At 46.1% G+C, this 19,631-nt stretch overlaps 1 protein-coding gene across 1 annotated transcript in view; it reads right to left on the bottom strand.

The window, feature by feature from the left end:
* The window catches only part of LOC121553342 (arginyl-tRNA--protein transferase 1-like), a 166,814-nt gene that overhangs the window by 31,207 nt on the left and 115,976 nt on the right, over positions 1-19,631 (bottom strand). The gene's annotated exons all lie outside the window — the stretch shown is intronic.

The raw sequence follows: 19,631 nt of genomic DNA on the forward strand, positions 1-19,631 counted from the left end.
AGTTCAGCATTCAATACTATTGTTCCCTTCAAGCTCAACACAACGCTCAGAGCCCTGGGTCTGGACACCACCCTCTGCAACAATCCTTGACTTCCTGACAGGCAAACCACAGGCTGTGAGGATAGGCAACAAACCCTCCCCACACTGACTCAACACAGGGGTCCCCCAGGGGTGTGTCCTAAGTTCTCTGCTGAACTCCCTGTTCACCCACGACACAAACTCCATCAAGTTTTCTGACGACACCTCTGTTGTAGGCCTGATAACCAACAACGACGAGTTAGCCTACAGGGAGGAGGTAAGTGAACTGGCATTATGGTGTCATGACAATAACTTCTCCCTCAAATGCCAGCAAAACAAAGGAGTTGATTGTTGACTTCAGGAAGCAGAGGAGGAAACATGCCCCAATCCACATCAACGGGACTGCAGTAGAAAGTCAAAAGTTTTACGTTCCTCAGCGTCCACATCACCGAGGACTTGTCATGGACCGAGAACACCACCCTTTTGTCAAGAGGGCGCAACAGCGTCTTTACTTCCTAAGGCGGCTGAAGAAATTTGGCATGCCGCCTCAGATCCTCTCCAAATACTACCGCTGCACCATCGAGAGCGTCCTGATCCGGTTGCATCACGGCCTGGTACGGGAATTGCTCCGTCCATGACCGCAAGGCCCTCCAGCAGGTGGGAGAAGACAGCCCTGTACATCCACTGAGCCTGTGCTCCCACCCATCCAGGACAACTTGAGGAAGGCACGCAGCATAATCAAAGGACCCCACACACGAGCTGTTCTATCCCTTACCGTCAGTATCGGAGCATGAGGTCTGATAGAAACTGTCTCTGAGCTGGTTAGTATCTACAAGCCATAAGACTGCTGAACACTTGGACTGGACTGACCACCTGCTCTGATTCTCCGCACCTTAGAGCGTACACAAAAACACACACATACAATATATACAAAAGTATGTGGACACCCCTTCAAATTAGTGCATTCGGCTATTTCAGCGACGATGACAGGTGTATAAAATCAAGCACACAGCCATGCAATCTCCATAGACAAACATTGGCAGTAGAATGGCCTTACTGAAGAGCTCAGTGACTTTCAACTGTGACTTTCAAGCCCTGCTAGAGCTTTTCCCGGTCAACTATAAGTGCCGTTATTGTGAACTGGAAATGTCTAGGAGCAACAACGGCTCAGCCGCAAAGTGGTAGGCAACACAAGTTCACAGAACGGGACCGCCGAGTGCTGAAACGCAAAAATTGTCTGTCCTCGGTTGCAAAACTCATTACAGAGTTCCAAACTGCCTCTGGAAGCAACGTCAGCACAAGAACTGGTCGTCAGGAGCTTAATGAAATGGGTTTCCATGGCCAAGCAGCCGCACACAAGCCTAAGATCACCATGCGCAATGCCAAGTGTCGGCTGGAGTGGCGTAAAGATCGCCACCATTGGACTCTGGAAACACGTTCTCTGGAGTGATGAATCACGCTTCACCATCTGGCAGTCCGACGGACAAATCTGGGTTTGGCGGATGCCAGGAGAACGCTACCTGACCGAATGCATAGTTCCAACTGTAAAGTTTGGTAGAGGAAGTATAATGGTCTGGGGCTGTTTTTCATGATTCGGGCTAGGCCCCTTAGTTCCAGTGAAGGGAAATCTTAACGCTACAGCATACAATGACATTCTAGACAATTCTGTACTTGCAACTTTGTGGCAACAGTTTGGAGAAGGCCCTTTCCTGTTTCAGCATGACAATGTCCCCATGCACAAAGCGAGGTCCATACAGAAATGGTTTGTCGAGATCAGTGTGGAAGAACTTGACTGGCCTGCACAGAGCCCTGACCTCAACCCCATCGAACACCTTTGGGATTAATTGGAACGCCAGCATGCTTCACTGTAGGGAGGGTGCCAGGTTTCCTCCAGACGTGACGCTTGGCATTCAGGCCAAAGAGTTCAATCTTGGCTTCATCAGACTAGAGAATCTCACTGTCAGAGTCTTTAGGTGCCTTTTGGCAAACTCCAAGCGGGCTGTCATGTGCCTTTTACTGAGGAATGGCTTCCGTCTGGCCACTCTACAATAAAGGCCTGATTGATGGAATGCTGCAGAGATGGTTGTCCTTCTGGAAGGTTCTCCCATCTCCACAGAGGAACTCTGGGGCCCTGTCAGAGTGACCCTCGGATTCTTGGTCACCTCCCTGACCAAGGCCCTTCTCCCCCGATTGCTCAGTTTGGCCAGCGGCCAGCTCTAGGAAGAGTCTTGGTGGTTCCAAACTTCTTCCATTTAAGAATGATGGAGGCCACTGTGTTCTTGGGAACCTTCAATGCTGCAGAAATGTTTTGGTACCCTTCCCCAGATCTGTGCCTCGACACAATCCTGTCTTGGCGCTCTATGGACAATTCCTTCGACCTCATGGCTTGGTTTTTGCTCTGACATGCACTGTGAACTTTGGGACCTTATATAGACAGATGTGTGCCTTTCCAAATCATGTTGTAGAAACATCACAAGGATGATCAATGGAAACAGGATTCACCTGAGCTCAATTTCAAGTCTCATAGCAAAGGGTCTGAATACTTATGTAAATAAGGTATTTCTGTTGCAAACATTTAAAAAAAACTGTTTTCTCTTTGTCATTATGGGGGGTTGTGTGTATATTGCTGAGGATTTTTATTTATTTAATCCATTTTAGAATAAGGCTGTACCTTAACAAAATGTGGAAAAAGTCAAGGGGTCTGAATACTTTCTGAAGGCACTGTATACCATGCGTATCCCATACATACAACTAATACAAATTGAACTCTCTCTTCCTTTTAACCCAGCGACCCACACACCCCTTCTGTCTCTCTCTATCTCGCCTCCCTCCATCCCCCCTCATCCACGCCCAGTAAGACTCAAGAGCCAATTGTCTGACCCGACCACGTGAACCCTAACACCTGACCCGTCAACCCTGTCAGCGGCTGGGAGAATGAATTAGCCCCAGACCGCGGCACCACACCATGGCTGTTAATGATTTGTTAAAAACGCAAGCAGGGCAAAATAATATAATTAACAAAACAGGGGATGATGGTATAAAAGCGAGAAAGAAATAATAGAAAAACGTTATACAAATGTTTCTACTGTGAGGCACACTGTTGGTGGTCTCCCATCGAGCTTAAATCAAACAACACTTAACTGCCAGAAAGAAAGGCTCCAATTTAGGGGAGAGAGGGAAGGGAGAGGGGTGAAGGGGGTAGTGTTTAGCTTATAAACTTCACAGAGAGGGTGAAAATGGGTCTGGGGCTGGTTTGATCTCGTTTTGATGGGCACAGGTTCTCTGACAGGGGCGTCTGAAAGAGAGGAGGGGGTTAGGGGGGTATGCCACTGGGCCAGTAGCACAGTATACCGCACAGCATAACAATCAGTCTAACCAGGCCAGAAATAAGCCAACTAAGGCAGAGTAGAGAGAGTGGGGAGAGAGGGCATTAGGGAGAGAATTAAATATCTGAGTAAGAAAGAACAGTTATCCCTCTCAATAGGTAGCCCAGTCGTCAACACACAACAGAACAATATAGCCAAGCACAGACCCAACAAGACAAGAACAGTGAGAGAGAGAGGAGAGACACGGAGTTGTGAAATAAAAGCAAAGATAAAGACAGAAAGAGAGAGAAATAGAGGGGAGTGAGGGAGTTGGCATTTCAATGTTTAAAAAAGAGAGAAAGAAAAGACAAATAGCCCTCCAGTCTCAACATGTAGCACAGATGTCACTGCATTCATTTGACACCACATGCATTTGACCTGCCATGACACACACACTAAAGAAAACAGATCCTAGGCAAATAGTACGCACTATAAAAATATATCACTCCGCTGCGCAATAGAGAAAGAATAACATGACGCACCAAACACAACAGTGTGGTAAAGGGTTATTAGGGCCCTATAAAATCTGTTTAATTTTTTTGCCTGATTCCAGTTTGGAATTTCATTTTTTTATTTAGATTTAGTGTAGTTATCCTTTAATTCCAGTGTTCACAAAGCAAGAGGCTGTTGTTTAGCTGTGTTTTTGTAGAGCACATGTGACGGTAGAGTTTGCAAAACAAATACCCACTGGATTGATGCAAATAATCATGATATCATTCTGCCAGGTAAGCATAGGCTACTTTGTAGTTAACATGTAATAAAAATGAATACAAAAACAATTATCTACCAGAAGACTTTTCATTAGCATCATCGCTAACAGCTACACAAAGTGGTAGACGCGCGCACCACACAAACACAGACGGGGAATTCTCGTTGCCTCTTCAGAAAGTTGCAGGAAATACGAACCACTGATGCATTCTGTTCATATCTTATGATAAACTTGGGCAAATTAATCGATTTTCAAATACATTTAGATAATTCCCTACTAAGTTCAATCAAATGTTTTAGATGGTTGAATTGAATTCCGTTTTAATGTCTGGATTCCGTGATTCCGTCCATATCGAGATTTTATAGGGCTATAGTTTATCTCTCCCTAAAATAATAAAATTCATTTAATAGCTTCTTTCCCCCCCTCTTTCCCTTCCTCCCCCCCTCCATCCTTCTTTAATCCAAACCTGCATGGTGGCTGCTTTCTTTGCACAGTTGGTCAGAGTAGAAAGAACGAAAGGAGGGAGAAAAAGAAAGGACTTGTTACTGTTCCCAGACCTGTTGAGCTGATGAGGCATAAGCACATAGTGCTGCTATATAATATCTACAGTTGTTTATGGTAAATAGCATAGAGCTAGCATAGAGCTCAGTTGATAGAGCAAGGCTCTTGCAACGCCAGGATAGTGGGTTTGATCCCTGGGGCCACTTATACATGCAAAATGTATGCACGCATGACTGTAGGTCACTTCGGATAAAAGTGTCTGCTAAAAGGCATATATAGCTACAGAGTGGGACACGTACACTTTATACAGCAGGTCTGGGATCAGGTAACCTTCTGTTTATGGTAAATAGATGCTATAGAGTTGAATACATCCTCTTTATACAGCAGGTCTGGAATCAGACAAGTTCCTGAGCGCTAGAATACAACATGGATGGTAATGTAGATGGCTACATAGTAGGGCAAGTTAATGCTAGCAAGAAACTTAGTCCTGAAAAGCAACACAGGCTACAAGCCATTTGGACCATTTCCAATGCTCAGACACTACACCATCACACACATCATAAAAAAGCCTTTGACTGGCTACAAATACCTGAAACTCACACACTGTCACTCTTAATCTGAGCAGCGAGATGCACATCTAAGTGACACAGAGTGTGAAGTCACATGTACACACACGTGGCTAGAGAGAGTGAAAAACAACGAAGGAGTAGGACAAGCTGAGTCCTGAGAGTTGCACTGCTAAGCTGAGCATGTTGCTACCTGCCACTGCATACCTTGAGATTTACACAGAGAGAGATGGAAGGGGAGGAAAACACGTACACACACACACACACACACAGTGGAGGACAGGCAAGGACTGAAAAAAGACTGGACTTGCTCCGTCTAGAGATGGGAGATAAAAAAATATGTTTAAATAAGGGACAGTAAAAATTAAAGGCCTGCAAACGAAGCCAATTAAATACTTCAATTGTCTTCCATCGAAAATGTAACAAAACATTTTAATGTACAGCAAATTAATAAATTGCATGGAGAAAAACATTCCTAGATAGTTTCAATTCATAATGGAACACTCTGTACCATCTAATGGTGCTGAGCTTGTAGCCCCCCCACCTCCCTCAACCTCTCTATCAGTGGGTGAAAGCACAATGAGAGGCTTTGCCATGTCCAGGCACCTCCTGTACCTTAATCACTCCATTATGGACCCTGTCAGCCCTATGAAAACAACTGTCACCCACCACCCGGCACCTCCATTCCCTCCCCCCTGGCTGGTACTGATGAGGTGGAGATGGTAGTGGGGTGAGTTATATACTATGGCTGCACTGTATGTGTGCTTGCTAGTCTCCTCGGAGAGAGGGTATTGTGCTGCTATCTCACCCTCTGTTCTGTTGACCTATTAAGAATCTCAGCGTCGTCCCGGTTAGGGGAGGGTTTGACCGGGGGGGACTTTATTTGGCTCATCGCGCTCTAGCGACTCCTTGTGGCGGGCCGGGCGCCTGCAGGCTGACCTCGGTCGTCAGTTGAACAGTGTTTCCTCCGACACATCGGTGGGGCTGGCTTCCGGGTTAAGCGGGCGGGTGTTAAGAAGCGCGGTTTGGCGGGTCATGCATCGGAGGACGCATGACTCGACCTTCGCCTCCCAAGCCCGTTGGGGAGTTGCAGCGATGAGACAAGATCGAAATTGGGGAGAAAAAGGGGGTCAAATAATAAAAATAAGAAGAATGACATATTACCGAAGCCTCAGACGTAGTCAGAGGGGTTGGAGCAGGGCTCTGTTTTCGCGCCAACCCTAATTTAACGCACCTGATTTTAATAATTAGCTGGTTGATGAGCTGAAACAGCTTATTTACAACTTGGGTTGTAGCGAAAACCAACAAGAGGGTAGCTCTTCAGGAACAGGGTTGGAAAGCCCTGGGTTAGAGGATTTGACAGTGGTATGTCTATTTGTCTTTGTGTGTTCGTGAATAAAACATTAGCTAATCCAAGACTTCTACAGTTATTGCGCAGTGCACAGGAACGCATCTGTTTTACAGATTCTACTCTACTTACTCACAAAGACGTACTGTATCCTGTACTTTCGCCATATGTCCTGTATTATAACCCATGTTTGGTTAAATGTGTGAGTTATGCATAAAAAAATAAAATAAAGATTGGATCTTTTTTTTCCCCTTCTCAATTTCAGCAAGTCAGAGATATAGCAACTTCCCATACTTAATTCAAACCTGTTCAGCTTTCTACTTAAATGCCTACTTAACATGCACACACACCAAGGCAACGTGGAAGATTGATCGTTATTGACTAGTGATGGATGATGGCTTGCTCTCGGACTGTGTGCGTTTGTATTTCAAGACTAAGAATTGAGCTGAATGGGACTGAGGGGAGGTAGGTATCTACAGCTGCTGCTAAAAACTCCTTAAAAAGGCTGTCAACTAATATTCATTACTTCCTTTCATCGTCTTCCCTTCTTTTCTCATTTGGCAACCGCTTTGTCACCATCCGCTTTGCTCTCCATCTGTCTCTTCCTCCCTATTTCACTCATTTCACTCACTCGCTCTTTCTTCCTTTCTGTGGAACCTTAATGGTTTCCTGGGCTCAGTTCGAGACATTATTTCAGAGGGAACAATAACAACAAAAGTAAGAGCCACTTTAAGCAACTCTCACTACCTCCCTCCCCACTGGGAACCGGTGTGTGTATGTGTGTCTTTCCCCATCTATGCGCGCGTGCATACATTTATGTGTTAGTTTGCTACATTAAGGGGCCTTGAAAACAAGCGCTCTCTGTTAGGTCCTACAAGCCCAGGTCTTGTGGAAATTAACTGCCTCATTTATGTACTTTAACATCACCACCTTCAAATGTCTGCTTGCTTAGTCAATCTTTAAAAATAACCTCCACACCTCTTCAAAAGAAATGGAAAGATACAAAAACACGGACCTGTATTTTTAGCTCTCCTGTCTGTACAAAATAAAAAAAAGGGTACAATTCTAAAAGCAATAGCAGTAAATGAAATTGTACATAGGTTGGTTGTGCAAGATTGTTGGAGCCAGATGGAGGGGGAGAGTGAGGGAGAAAAGAGGGAGAAATAGAGCAGTACGCAGAGAAACCGGGAGAAAAACTTGTTTGTTTTACAACTAAAGAGATAAAACTTGTTTACATAAATCAGTTCAAACTGTAATTAAAACCTGATTTATGTAAATACATTAAGTTGTGAATCTTTATTATTGCCACATTGAGATCTGTGGTAAGAGTATTGACGATGCCAGACTTCTAAGAGCAGTCAGTCAGTACGGTTGAGGCTCTTAGAGTACTGGAGGCAACTTGTTGAATCCAACCACTTTAAAAAACAGACAGGGTGCAATTCCCCTCCAGTACCACCTGAGGTACCCTTGCACAGACTTCTCAGTATTGAGTAGGTGTTTGGCTATACAGCACTAATGGACAGATCTGGGACCAGGCTATCTGGAATGAAGTGTGTCTATGGAATTCCTTACAGTCTCTGGTTATTGCTTAAAGTGTTGCTCTTGGAAAGAGAGATGGTGAGAGGAGAGCTGGCTCTTCAACATCTAGCCTTATAATAATAATTGATTGAATTCATATAGTGCTTTCCAGAACTCAAAGTGCTTTACATAGTAAAAGGGAAATTCACCTCATCCACCACCATCAACCACCAATATCTACAATACTCCTCTCTGTCTGGAGTGTCTTCTCACCTCATTCTGCAGGTGGTGGAAGGTGAAAGGATACAGATGCAGTCGTGAGGTGGCAGCCTGAAGGTCCTGTCCCCTTTGTGTGAGACAGTCCATGCCAAGTCACACCTCAGTGTTTCCAAAAGGCCTCTCCATGTGCCGTAGCTTCCACACCCTCACACCCTCACACCAGACCCGGAGTCCCTTCAATGGACATTTGCAATAGTCCTGCTAGAAGCTATAGACTGGAGCTGGTCCAGGGAGCTCGCTGTTGAGTGTCAGCCCACTCAATTGTGCAGAGCTGGGCTTGGAACTGGGACTGAGGGTCCCACAGAGGCTGGTTGCTTGGCTAGTCTGGCCTGGACGTGACATCCTGCCAGAGCCTGGCCCTTGTCGGGTAGGGTTCATCCTTTGCCAGCCCCACTGACTGGCCATGTGGCCCACAGCCTTGGAAACCGCTCTAATGGAGTGGAAGGAGCAAAAGCTTGGGGGAGGCTAGAGGATATGTGCCCTTGCTCTGTTCAGCCATCTCAGCTATGCTCTCACCACTTGACCGCACACCTTTTCCTCACTCCCTTGTTCCCTTCACTTTTTTTATTTATTGCCTAATCGGTCCTTTCGCTCCTCATCAGTGGACAAGGGTTCTAGCTCCTGTCTGTCTCCTCATGGGCTATGATTAAATGTCCCCCCCACCTCACATCTACACACAATACCCCATTATGACAAAGCAAAAACAGGTTTTTAGAAATGTTTGCAAATTTATGGAAGACAAAAAACTGAAATATCACATTTACATAAGTATTCAAAATTGCCCTCGCTAGAAGCCTGTGTTTCAGACATAAGGAAGTGGATGGCTGAAAACTTTTTACTTTTAAACTCGGACAAAACAGAGATGCTTGTTCTAGGTCCCAAGAAACAAAGAGATCTTCTGTTAAATCTGACAATTCATCTTGATGGTTGTAAAGTCGTCTCAAATAAAACTGTGAAGGACCTAGGCGTTACTCTTGACCCTGATCTCTCTTTTGACGAACATATCAAGACTGTTTCAAGGACAGCTTTTTTCCATCTACGTAACATTGCAAAAATCAGAAATTTTCTGTCCAAAAATGATGCAGAAAAATTAATCCATGCATTTGTTACTTCTAGATTAGACTACTGCAATGCTCTATTTTCCGGCTACCGGATAAAGCACTAAATAAACTTCAGTTAGTGCTAAATACGGCTGCTAGAATCCTGACTAGAACCAAGAAATTTGATCATATTACTCCAGTGCTAGCTTCCCTACACTGGCTTCCTGTTAAGGCAAGGGCTGATTTCAAGGTTTTACTGTTAACCTATAAAGCGTTACATGGGCTTGCTCCTACCTATCTTTCCGAGTTGGTCCTGCCGTACATACCAATACGTACGCTACGGTCACAAGACGCAGGCCTCCTAATTGTCCCTAGAATTTCTAAGCAAACAGCGGGAGGCAGGGCTTTCTCCTATAGATCTCCATTTTTATGGAACAGTCTGCCTACCCATGTGAGAGACGCAGACTCGGTCTCAACCTTTAAGTCTTTACTGAAGACTTATCTCTTCAGTAGGTCATATGATTGAGTGTAGTCTGGCCCAGGAGTGTGAAGGTGAACGGAAAGGCTGGAGCAACGAACAGCCCTTGCTGTCTCTGCCGGGCCGGTTCCCCTCTCCACTGGGGTTCTCTGCCTCTAACCCTGTTGCAGGGGCTGAGTCACTGGCTTGCTGGTGCTCTTTCATGCCGTCCCTGGGAGGGGTGCGTCACTTGAGTGGGTTGAGTTACTGACGTGATCTTCCTGTCTGGGTTGGCGCCCCCCCTTGGTTTGTGCTGTGGTGGAGACCTCTGTGGGCTATACTCGGCCTTGTCTCAGGATTGTAAGTTGGTGGTTGGGGATATCCCTCTAGTGGTGCGGGGGCTGTGCTTTGGCGGAGTGGGTGGGGTTATATCCTTCCTGTTTGGCCCTGTCCGGGGTTTCTTCGGATGGGGCCACAGTGTCTCCGGGACCGCTCCTGTCTCAGCCTCCAGTATTTATGCTGCAGTAGTTTATGTGTCGGGGGCTGGGGTTAGTTGGTTATACCTGGAGTACTTCTCCTGTCTTATCCAGTGTCCTGTGTGAATTTAAGTATGCTCTCTCTAATTCTCTCGTTCTCTCTTTCTCTCTGAGAACCTGAGCCCCTAGGACCATACGTCAGGACTACCGGGCATGATGACACCTTGCTGTCCCCAGTCCGCCTGGCCTTGCTGCTATTCCAGTTTCAACTGTTCTGCCTGCGGCTACGAAACCCCCTACCTGTCCCAGACCTGCTGTTTTCAACTCTAAATGATCGGCTATGAAAAGCCAACTGAGAGACCTGAGCCCCTAGGACCATACGTCGGGACTACCGGCCGTGGTGACTCCTTGCTGTCCCCAGTCCGCCTGGCCTTGCTGCTATTCCAGTTTAAACTGTTCTGCCTGCGGTTATGGAACCCCTACCTGTCCCAGACCTGCTGTTTTAAACTCTAATGATCGGCTATGAAAAGCCAACTGAGATTTATTCCTGATTATTATTTGACCATGCTTGTCACTTATGAACATTTTTGAACATCTTGGCATGGTTCTGTTATAATCTCCACCCGGCACAGCCAGAAGAGGACTGGCCACCCCTCATAGCCTGGTTCCTCTCTAGGTTTCTTCCTAGGTTTTGCCTTTCTAGGGAGTTTTTCCTAGCCACCGTGCTTCTACACCTGCATTACTAGCTGTTTGGGGTTTTAGGCTGGGTTTCTGTACAGCACTTCGAGATATTAGCTGATGTAAGAAGGGCTATATAAAATAAAATTGATTGATTGATTGATTGATATTCAGACCCTTTATTGAGTACTTTGTTGAAGCACCTTTGGCAGCAATTACAGCCTAGAGTCTTCTTGGGTATGACGCTACAAGCTTGGCACACCTGTATTTGGGGAGTTTCCCCCATTCTTCGCTGCAGATCCTCTCAAGCTCTGTCTGGTTGGATGGGGAGCATCGCTGCACAGCTATTTTCAGGTCTCTCCAGAGATGTTCGATCGGGTTCAAGTCCGGGCTCTGGCTGGGCCACTCAAAAGACGTACAGAGACATTCCCCGAAGCCACTCCTGCGTTGTCTTGGCAGTGTGCTTAGGGTTGTTGTCCTGTTGGAAGGTGAACCTTCACTCCAGTATGAGGTCCTGAGTGCTCTGGAGCAGGTTTTCATCAAGGATCTCTGTGTACTTGCTCCGTTCATCTTTCCCTCGATCCTGACTATTATCCCAGTCCCTGCCGCTGAAAAACATCCCCACAGCATGATGCTGCCACCACCATGCTTCACAGTAGGGATGGTGCCAGGTTTCCTCCAGACGTGACGCTTGGCATTCAGGCCAAAGAGTTTGATCTTGGCTTCATCAGACCAGAGAATCTTGTTTCTCATAGTCTGAGAGTCCTTTAGGTGCCTTTTGGCAAACTCCAACGGGCTGTCATGTGCCTTTTACTGAGGATTGGCTTCCGTCTGGCCTTTCTAACATAAAGGCCTAATTGGTGGAGTGCTGCATAGATTGTTGTCCTTCTGGAAGGTTCTCCCATCTCCACAGAGGAACTCTGGAGCTCTGTCAGAGTGACCATCAGGTTCTTGGTCACCTCCCTGACCAAGGCCCTTTTTCTTCGATTGCTCAGTTTGGCCAGGCGGCCAGCTCTAGGAAGAGTCTTAGTGGTTCCAAACTTCTTCCATTTAAGAATGATGGAGGCCACTGTGTTCTTGGGGACCTTCAATGCTGCAGACATTTTTTGGTACCCTTTCCCAGATCTGTGCCTCGACACAATCCTGTCTCAGCACTCTACGGACAATTCCTTCGACCTCATGGCTTGGTTTTTGCTGTGGGACCTTATATAGACAGGTGTGTGCCTTTCCAAATCATGTACAATCATTGAATTTACCACAGGTGGACTCCAATCAAGTTGCAAAAACATCAAAGATTATCAATGGAAACAGGATGCACCTGAGCTCCGTTTCGAGTCTCATAGCAAAGGGTCTGAATACTTATTTAGATAAGGAATTGTTTTTATTTGTATACATTTGCTAAAATTTCTAAAAACCGGTTTTCGCTTCGTCATTATGTGGTATTGTGTGTAGATCAATGAGAATGTTTATTTTATTTAATCCATTTTAGAATAAGGCTGTAATGTAACAAAACATGGATAAAGGGAAGGGGTCTGAATACTTTCCGAATGCACTGTATGCAGTTCATCACCAAACGGTTTTATCTTTGTAAATCAGTACTATCAAACAGTCTTCAAATAGACAGTGGTATGAAACATAAAAATGGAAACTGAAATATTTCTTTTCTGGATTGATACTATGTTAGAGTTAAAGTATCAATTTACAGCCACAATGACCATTACAACAAACAGACCTGGGACCAGGCTGGAGAGAAGATGTTGCAGACGGAGATGTTTGACATCTTACGTGCTCCAACCCGACTTTGCTATTTAGTGACTTGTTTCGTGTTTATCCTTACTTTTTTATACAGAAAGCTCACACCATTATCACCTATGACCGCCAAGTATTTTTGAACTACGAATCGACAGCTACTAACCTAATATTTGACCTCAATTACGGCTTCTACTTCAACTTCAACCCAGCTGTTCCCTTGCTTACACCGTACCCTACTCCATTGTTCGGGGGAAGCGCCGCAAGCGAAGACGCGGGAGGAGGGCTGGAGTCTTTGTTAGACTCAGATGCAGAGAAAATCGTCCGGCACTCCCCTTACGTTTTATTGGCAAATGTCCAGTCACTTGAGAACAAGATGGATGACCTCCGTACAAGAGTTTACTACCAAGGGGGCGTGAAAAGCTGTAATATTCTATGCTTTTCAGAAACTTTGCTGGCGGTCGATATGGACATAAAACTCGAGGGGTTTCTCCATGCTTCGTCGCAACTGGACAGCTGACTCGGGCAAAACCAAAGGGGGAGGGGTGTGCGTCTTTGTAAACAACAACTGTGTGAAGGATATCTCAAGCTTTTTTGCTCACCTGAACTAGAATACTTCATGGTAAATTGCAGACCCTTTTATCTGCCAAGATAATTCATAATCATCACTGCTGTCTACACCCACCCCAAAAAAACAGAATTGCACTAAGCAAGCACTCAATGTGCTGTACATGGCCATAAACAAACAAGAAAACACACACCCAGAGGAAGGGTTTATAGTGGGTGGAAACTTTAATGTGGGGAGACTGAAATGCGTTTTACCAACACGTCTCATAAGCCACAAGAGGCGCTAACACTCTGGACCACTTTTACTCTACCCACAAAAATGCATACAAGGCCCTCCTTCGCCCTCCCTTCGTCAAATCAGACCATGACTCCATCCTCCTGCTTCCTGTTTACAAGCAAAAACTCCAATAGGAAGTACCAGTGATGCGCTCAGATGTAGCGGACGCTAAACTACAAGACTGCTTCGCTAGCACAGACTGGAATATTTACCGGGATTCATCCGATAACATTGAGGAGTTTACCACATCAGCCACGGGCTTCATTAATAAGTGCATCGACGACGTCGACCCCACAATGACCGTACGTACCCTAACCAAAAGCCATGAATTACAGGCAGTAATTTCAAGGAATGGGACAAGGACGCTTACATGAAAGCCCGCTACGACCTCCTACATGGAAAAGGTCAATATAGGACTAAGATAGAATCCTACTACACCGGCTCCAACGCGCGTCGGATTTGGCAGGGTTTGTAGACTAATGTCAAAGACCCCAGCCACCCAAGCCTTAGACTGTTCACTCTGCTACCGCACAGCAAGTGGTACCGGAGTGCCAAGTCTGGGACCAAAAGGCACCTGAACAGCTTCTACCCCCAAGCCATAAGACTGCTGAATAGTTAATAAAATGGCTACCCAGACTATTACCATGACCCTTTTCTGCACTGACTCTATGCACACTTACTGGACTACCCACACACTCAAACGCTAACACACACATGCATATTGACGCAACACAAACAAACACAATTTCACATACGCTGCCGCTACTCTGTTTACTTGCTATCCTGATTGCCTAGTTACTTTTACCCCTACCTACAGTACATACTACCTCGTAATCCAGCACATTGACTGGGTACCGGTACTCCTTGTATATAGTCTTATTATTGTTATTTATTGTGTTAACATTTACAATTTCTATTAGCACATTTTCTTACATTTTAACTCTGCATTGTTGGGAAAGGGCTTGTAAGTAAGCATTTCACTGTAAAGTCTACACGGTAAAGTCTACACCTGTTGTATTTGCCGCATGTGAGAAATACAATTTTATGAGGCTATGTTCTAGACTCCACCGAGAATCCATTTCCAGAAGTCCAAATAAACAAAATGCTTCAAAAAGTTCACAGGGACTACTGCAAGAATTACATTAACTGTGCTGAAAAAGTTTAATTCCACGAGGGACTTCAACGGTGTTCTAAAGTGTTCTAGTGTTCCAGAGAGACTGTGGAATGGAACAAGGTATTCTAGGTTTCTTTCCACTGGGGGGAGACCGACAGTCAGAGAGATGTTTGAGTGCTGAGAGAGAGAGAGCGTTTGAAAGAGATATGTTTGAGACCGCTCACTGCTGAGAGGTGTCCAGCAGAGTTCAAGTGGTCATGTTGTGGCCCATTGAAGGCCCAGGGTTAGGACTGAGAGGCCCTCACTAAGTCCCCGAACCCAGGGGACCTCCAACACAACATCATTGTCCTGCTGGGACTTCAAAACGGGGACATCTTGTGACCAAAACAATCGCACAGCGCGTCTACGCATTAATTAGCTAGTTTGGGAACATATGCAAATAAGCTCGTAATGGGACACTGTGGGCATGTGTGTGTGAGAGCATGGGTCTGAGAGTGTGCGTGTGTGTGAGAGAAGGTGGGAACTGGGCAACCTTCTCACCCCAGCTCCGTCTCTCCCTGGGATAAAATAGGGCGAGGTAAATAAGGTAGTGAATGGGTGTCCCCCCATGCACCCCATCAGATATAGGAGGGGGGCAAGGGGGTGGGGGGATAAATACCAATGGTGAAGGGGCAGGAAACTGTGGCAACAGAGACGCGACTGACACCAGTGTGTTTAGGATTCTACGTATACAACCTCGCAGAGGCACCCAAACACACACACACACACGGACGCACACACACACACATTTTTTTACAGACACCCAAACACAGAAAATGGGAGATCCATCAAGCAGACACATAATAAATGCTGGGGGGAGGAAAGAGTGTGAAAATGGCACGTTGCCATAATCCTCAACAAGACATCACTATGCCTTCCACAGAAAGGGAAAAGTTGGGAGGAATACCTGAATGAAATAACACGCGAATGAACGAATCAATGAGGGAATAGAGGAATTAGAGAATGAAACAGGGAGGCAATGGATAAATGAATGAGAGAAAGGGGGGATTAATGAGACATTTCTGGCCCAATCTAACAGACTTGGAAAGGGTGCTTACTTTCACCCAACCTCCTCAAAACCATCCCATCTCAGTCAATGTTATGTGGATATCCCGTGTGTGTGTGTGTGTGTGTGTGTGTGTGTGTGTGTCGCACACACTCCTCCTCGTGTTGCTGAGTTACAGTAGCCGTCTCCACTGAGACCTATCCCTCAACCGCTAATGGTTCTAGCAGCCCACTCTGCTCTCCCTTACTCTTTCTCTCTATCAGTCTATTCATTCCTCCTATCTGCAGTGGGCGAGTACATCACCTTTATTTAATTTCTTCCCCTCCCTGCGGTTTTACTGTATATGAAATCAGCTATTCTGCTCTAATAGATTACCAGTGTGTGTGTGTGTTTGTATTGTGTGTGTGTGCTCCACCTCTTATATAAACCCCATTTCGAATGCTTCACCATGTCATAGCAGGCTACAGTAGGGGAGGATTTGAACCAGTTTTAAACAGGCCCAAATGTCAGGCAGCCAGGCCTTAGAGCTTTGGATAAAGCAAAACCACTAGTATTGAGAATGTAAGAATTTACCTTTCAGAATCCCCCTGGCTGTTTATGTTCCCGAGATGTCCTGGCCCCGGCCTCGAACCCACAACCCTCTGATCTCTCCTGTGCCCAGTTCAAAATACAGACTGATTATGGGTTTGAGTGCAGTAGCAACTCTGCACACTTAGTGAGAACAGTAACAGCACATTGAGTAAGAGAACACAGATCTCAGTGGGCTGTTGTTACTCAATGTATAGACTAGAGCAAAGCTATGGCTCTGGACCAGAGTCTTGCTCCTCAGTAGAGGGGCCCACTGAGAGACATCATTTAGGAGTAGGGGCTAATGAGTGAAAATGAGAAGAGAGAGAGCCAGAGCACTAGTTCAGACTGTGCTGTCCATGTTGAGACCCTTGCACCTAGAATAAGACAAAGGGAGAGAAAGGAGAGGAGGGAGAGCTCTCCATGAGGGCCAGATAGGGCGTTCAGCAACGTGGTACTCTGAATGTACTGGGGTTACAATGAAAGAAACAGATCGCCGTAGCCACCAGCCGGAGAGGTTAGGCATCAACACCGTCCACAGGTGTCTCCGTTCACCCTCAACTTTTTCTGACACCGGTTCCAAATGATAATGTGAGCTATAATATATACACTGCTAAAAAAAAGAAAGGGAACACTTAAACAACACATCCTAGATCTGAATGAATGAAAGAATCTTCTTAAATACTTTTTTCTTTACAGAGTTGAATGTGCTGACAACAAAATCACAAAAATTATCAATAGAAATCAAATGTATCAACCAATGGAGGTCTGGATTTGGAGTCACCCTCAAAATTATAGTGGAAAACCACACTACAGGCTGATCCAACGTTGATGTAATGTCCTTAAAACAAGTCAAAATGAGGCTCAGTAGTGTGTGTGGCCTCCACGTGCCTGTATGACCTCCCTACAACGCCTGGGCATGCTCCTGATGAGGTGGCGGATGGTCTCCTGAGGGACTAAAGGACCTCCCAGACCTGGACTAAAGCATCCGCCAACTCCTGGACAGTCTGTGGTGCAACGTGGCGTTGGTGGATGGAGCGAGACATGATGTCCCAGATGTGCTCAATTGGATTCAGGTCTGGTGAACGGGCGGTCCAGTCCATAGCATCAATGCCTTCCTCTTGCAGGAACTGCTGACACACTCCAGCCACATGAGGTCTAGCATTGTCTTGCATTAGGAGGAACCCAGGGCCAACCGCACCAGCATATGGTCTCACAAGGGGTCTGAGGATCTCATCTCGGTACCTAATGGCAGTCAGGCTACCTCTAGCGAGCACATGGCCCCCCAAAGAAATGCCACCCCACACCATGGCTGACCCACCGCCAAACCGGTCATGCTGGAGGATGTTGCAGGCAGCAGAACGTTCTACACGGTGTCTCCACACTCTGTCACGTCTGTCACATGCTCAGTGTGAACCTGCTTTCATCTGTGAAGAGCACAGGGCGCCAGTGGCGAATTTGCCAATCTTGGTGTTCTCTGGCAAATGCCAAACGTCCTGCACGGTGTTGGGCTGTAAGCACAGCCCCCACCTGTGGACGTCGGGCCCTCATACCACGCTCATGGAGTCTGTTTCTGACCATTTGAGCAGACACATGCACATTTGTGGCCTGCTGGAGGTCATTTTGCAGGGCTCTGGCAGTGCTCCTCCTGCTCCTCCTTGCACAAAGGCGGAGGTAGCGGTCCTGCTGCTGGGTTGTTGCCCTCCTACGGCCTCCTCCAAGTCTCCTGATGTACTGGCCTGTCTCCTGGTAGCGCCTCCATGCTCTGGACACTACGCTTACAGACACAGCAAACCTTCTTGCCACAGCTCGCATTGATGTGCCATCCTGGATGAGCTGCACTACCTGAGCCGCTTGTGTGGGTTGCAGACTCCGTCTCATGCTACCACTAGAGTGAAAGCACCGCCAGCATTCAAAAGTGACCAAAACATCAGCCAGGAAGCATAGGAACTGAGAAGTGGTCTGTGGTCACCACCTGCAAAACCACTCCTTTATTGGGGGTGTCTTGCTAATTGCCTATAATTTCCACCTTTTGTCTATACCATTTGCACAACAGCATGTGCAATTTATTGTCAATCAGTGTTGATTGACAATAGTGGACAGTTTGATTTCACAGAAGCGTGATTGACTTGGAGTTACATTGTGTTGTTTAAGTGTTAATTTAATATTTTGAGCAGTGTATATATACAGTGAGGGAAAAAAGTATTTGATCCCCTGCTGATTTTGTACGTTTGCCCACTGACAGAGACATGATCAGTCTATAATTTTAATGGTACGTTTATTTGAACAGTGAGAGAGAGAATAACAACAAAAAAATCCAGAAAAGTAAATGTCAAAAGTGGTATAAATTGATCAGCATTTTAATGAGGGAAATAAGTATTTGACCCCTCTGCAAAACATGACTTAGTACTTGGTGGCAAAACCCTTGTTGGCAATCACAGAGGTCAGACGTTTCTTGTAGTTGGCCACCAGGTTTGCACACATCTCAGGAGGGATTTTGTCCCACTCCTCTTTGCAGATCTTCTCCAAGTCATTAAGGTTTCGAGCCTGACGTTTGGCAACTCAAACCTTCAGCTCCCTCCACAGATTTTCTATGGGATTAAGGTCTGGAGACTGGCTAGGCCACTCCAGGACCTTAATGTGCTTCTTCTTGAGCCACTCCTTTGTTGCCTTGGCCGTGTGTTTTGGGTCATTGTCATGCTGGAATACCCATCCATGACCCATATTCAATGCCCTGGCTGAGGGAAGGAGGTTCTCACCCAAGATTTGACGGTACATGGCCCTGTCCATCGTCCCTTTGATGCAGTGAAGTTGTCCTGTCCCCTTAGCAGAAAAACACCCCCAAAGCATAATGTTTCCAACTCCATGTTTGACAGTGGGGATGGTGTTCTTGGGGTCATAGGCAGCATTCCTCCTCCTCCAAACACGGCGAGTTGAGTTGATGCCAAAGAGCTCGATTTTGGTCTCATCTGACCACAACACCTTCACCCAGTTCTCCTCTGAATCATTCAGATGTTCATTGGCAAACTTCAGACGGGCCTGTATATGTGCTTTCTTGAGCAGGGGGACCTTGTGGGCGCTGCATGATTTCAGTCCTTCCCAGCGTAGTGTGTTACCAATTGTTTTCTTGGTGACTATGGTCCCAGCTGCCTTGAGATCATTGACAAGATCCTCCCGTGTAGTTCTGGGCTGATTCCTCACCGTTCTCATGATCATTGCAACTCCACGAGGTGAGATCTTGCATGGAGCCCCAGGCCGAGGGAGATATACAGTCTTTTGTGTTTCTTCCATTTGCGAATAATCGCACCAACTGTTGTCACCTTCTCACCAAGCTGCTTGGCGATGGTCTTGTAGCCC

The sequence above is a fragment of the Coregonus clupeaformis genome, chromosome 37 (genome assembly GCF_020615455.1).
Source record: "Coregonus clupeaformis isolate EN_2021a chromosome 37, ASM2061545v1, whole genome shotgun sequence".
Taxonomy (NCBI): domain Eukaryota; kingdom Metazoa; phylum Chordata; class Actinopteri; order Salmoniformes; family Salmonidae; genus Coregonus; species Coregonus clupeaformis.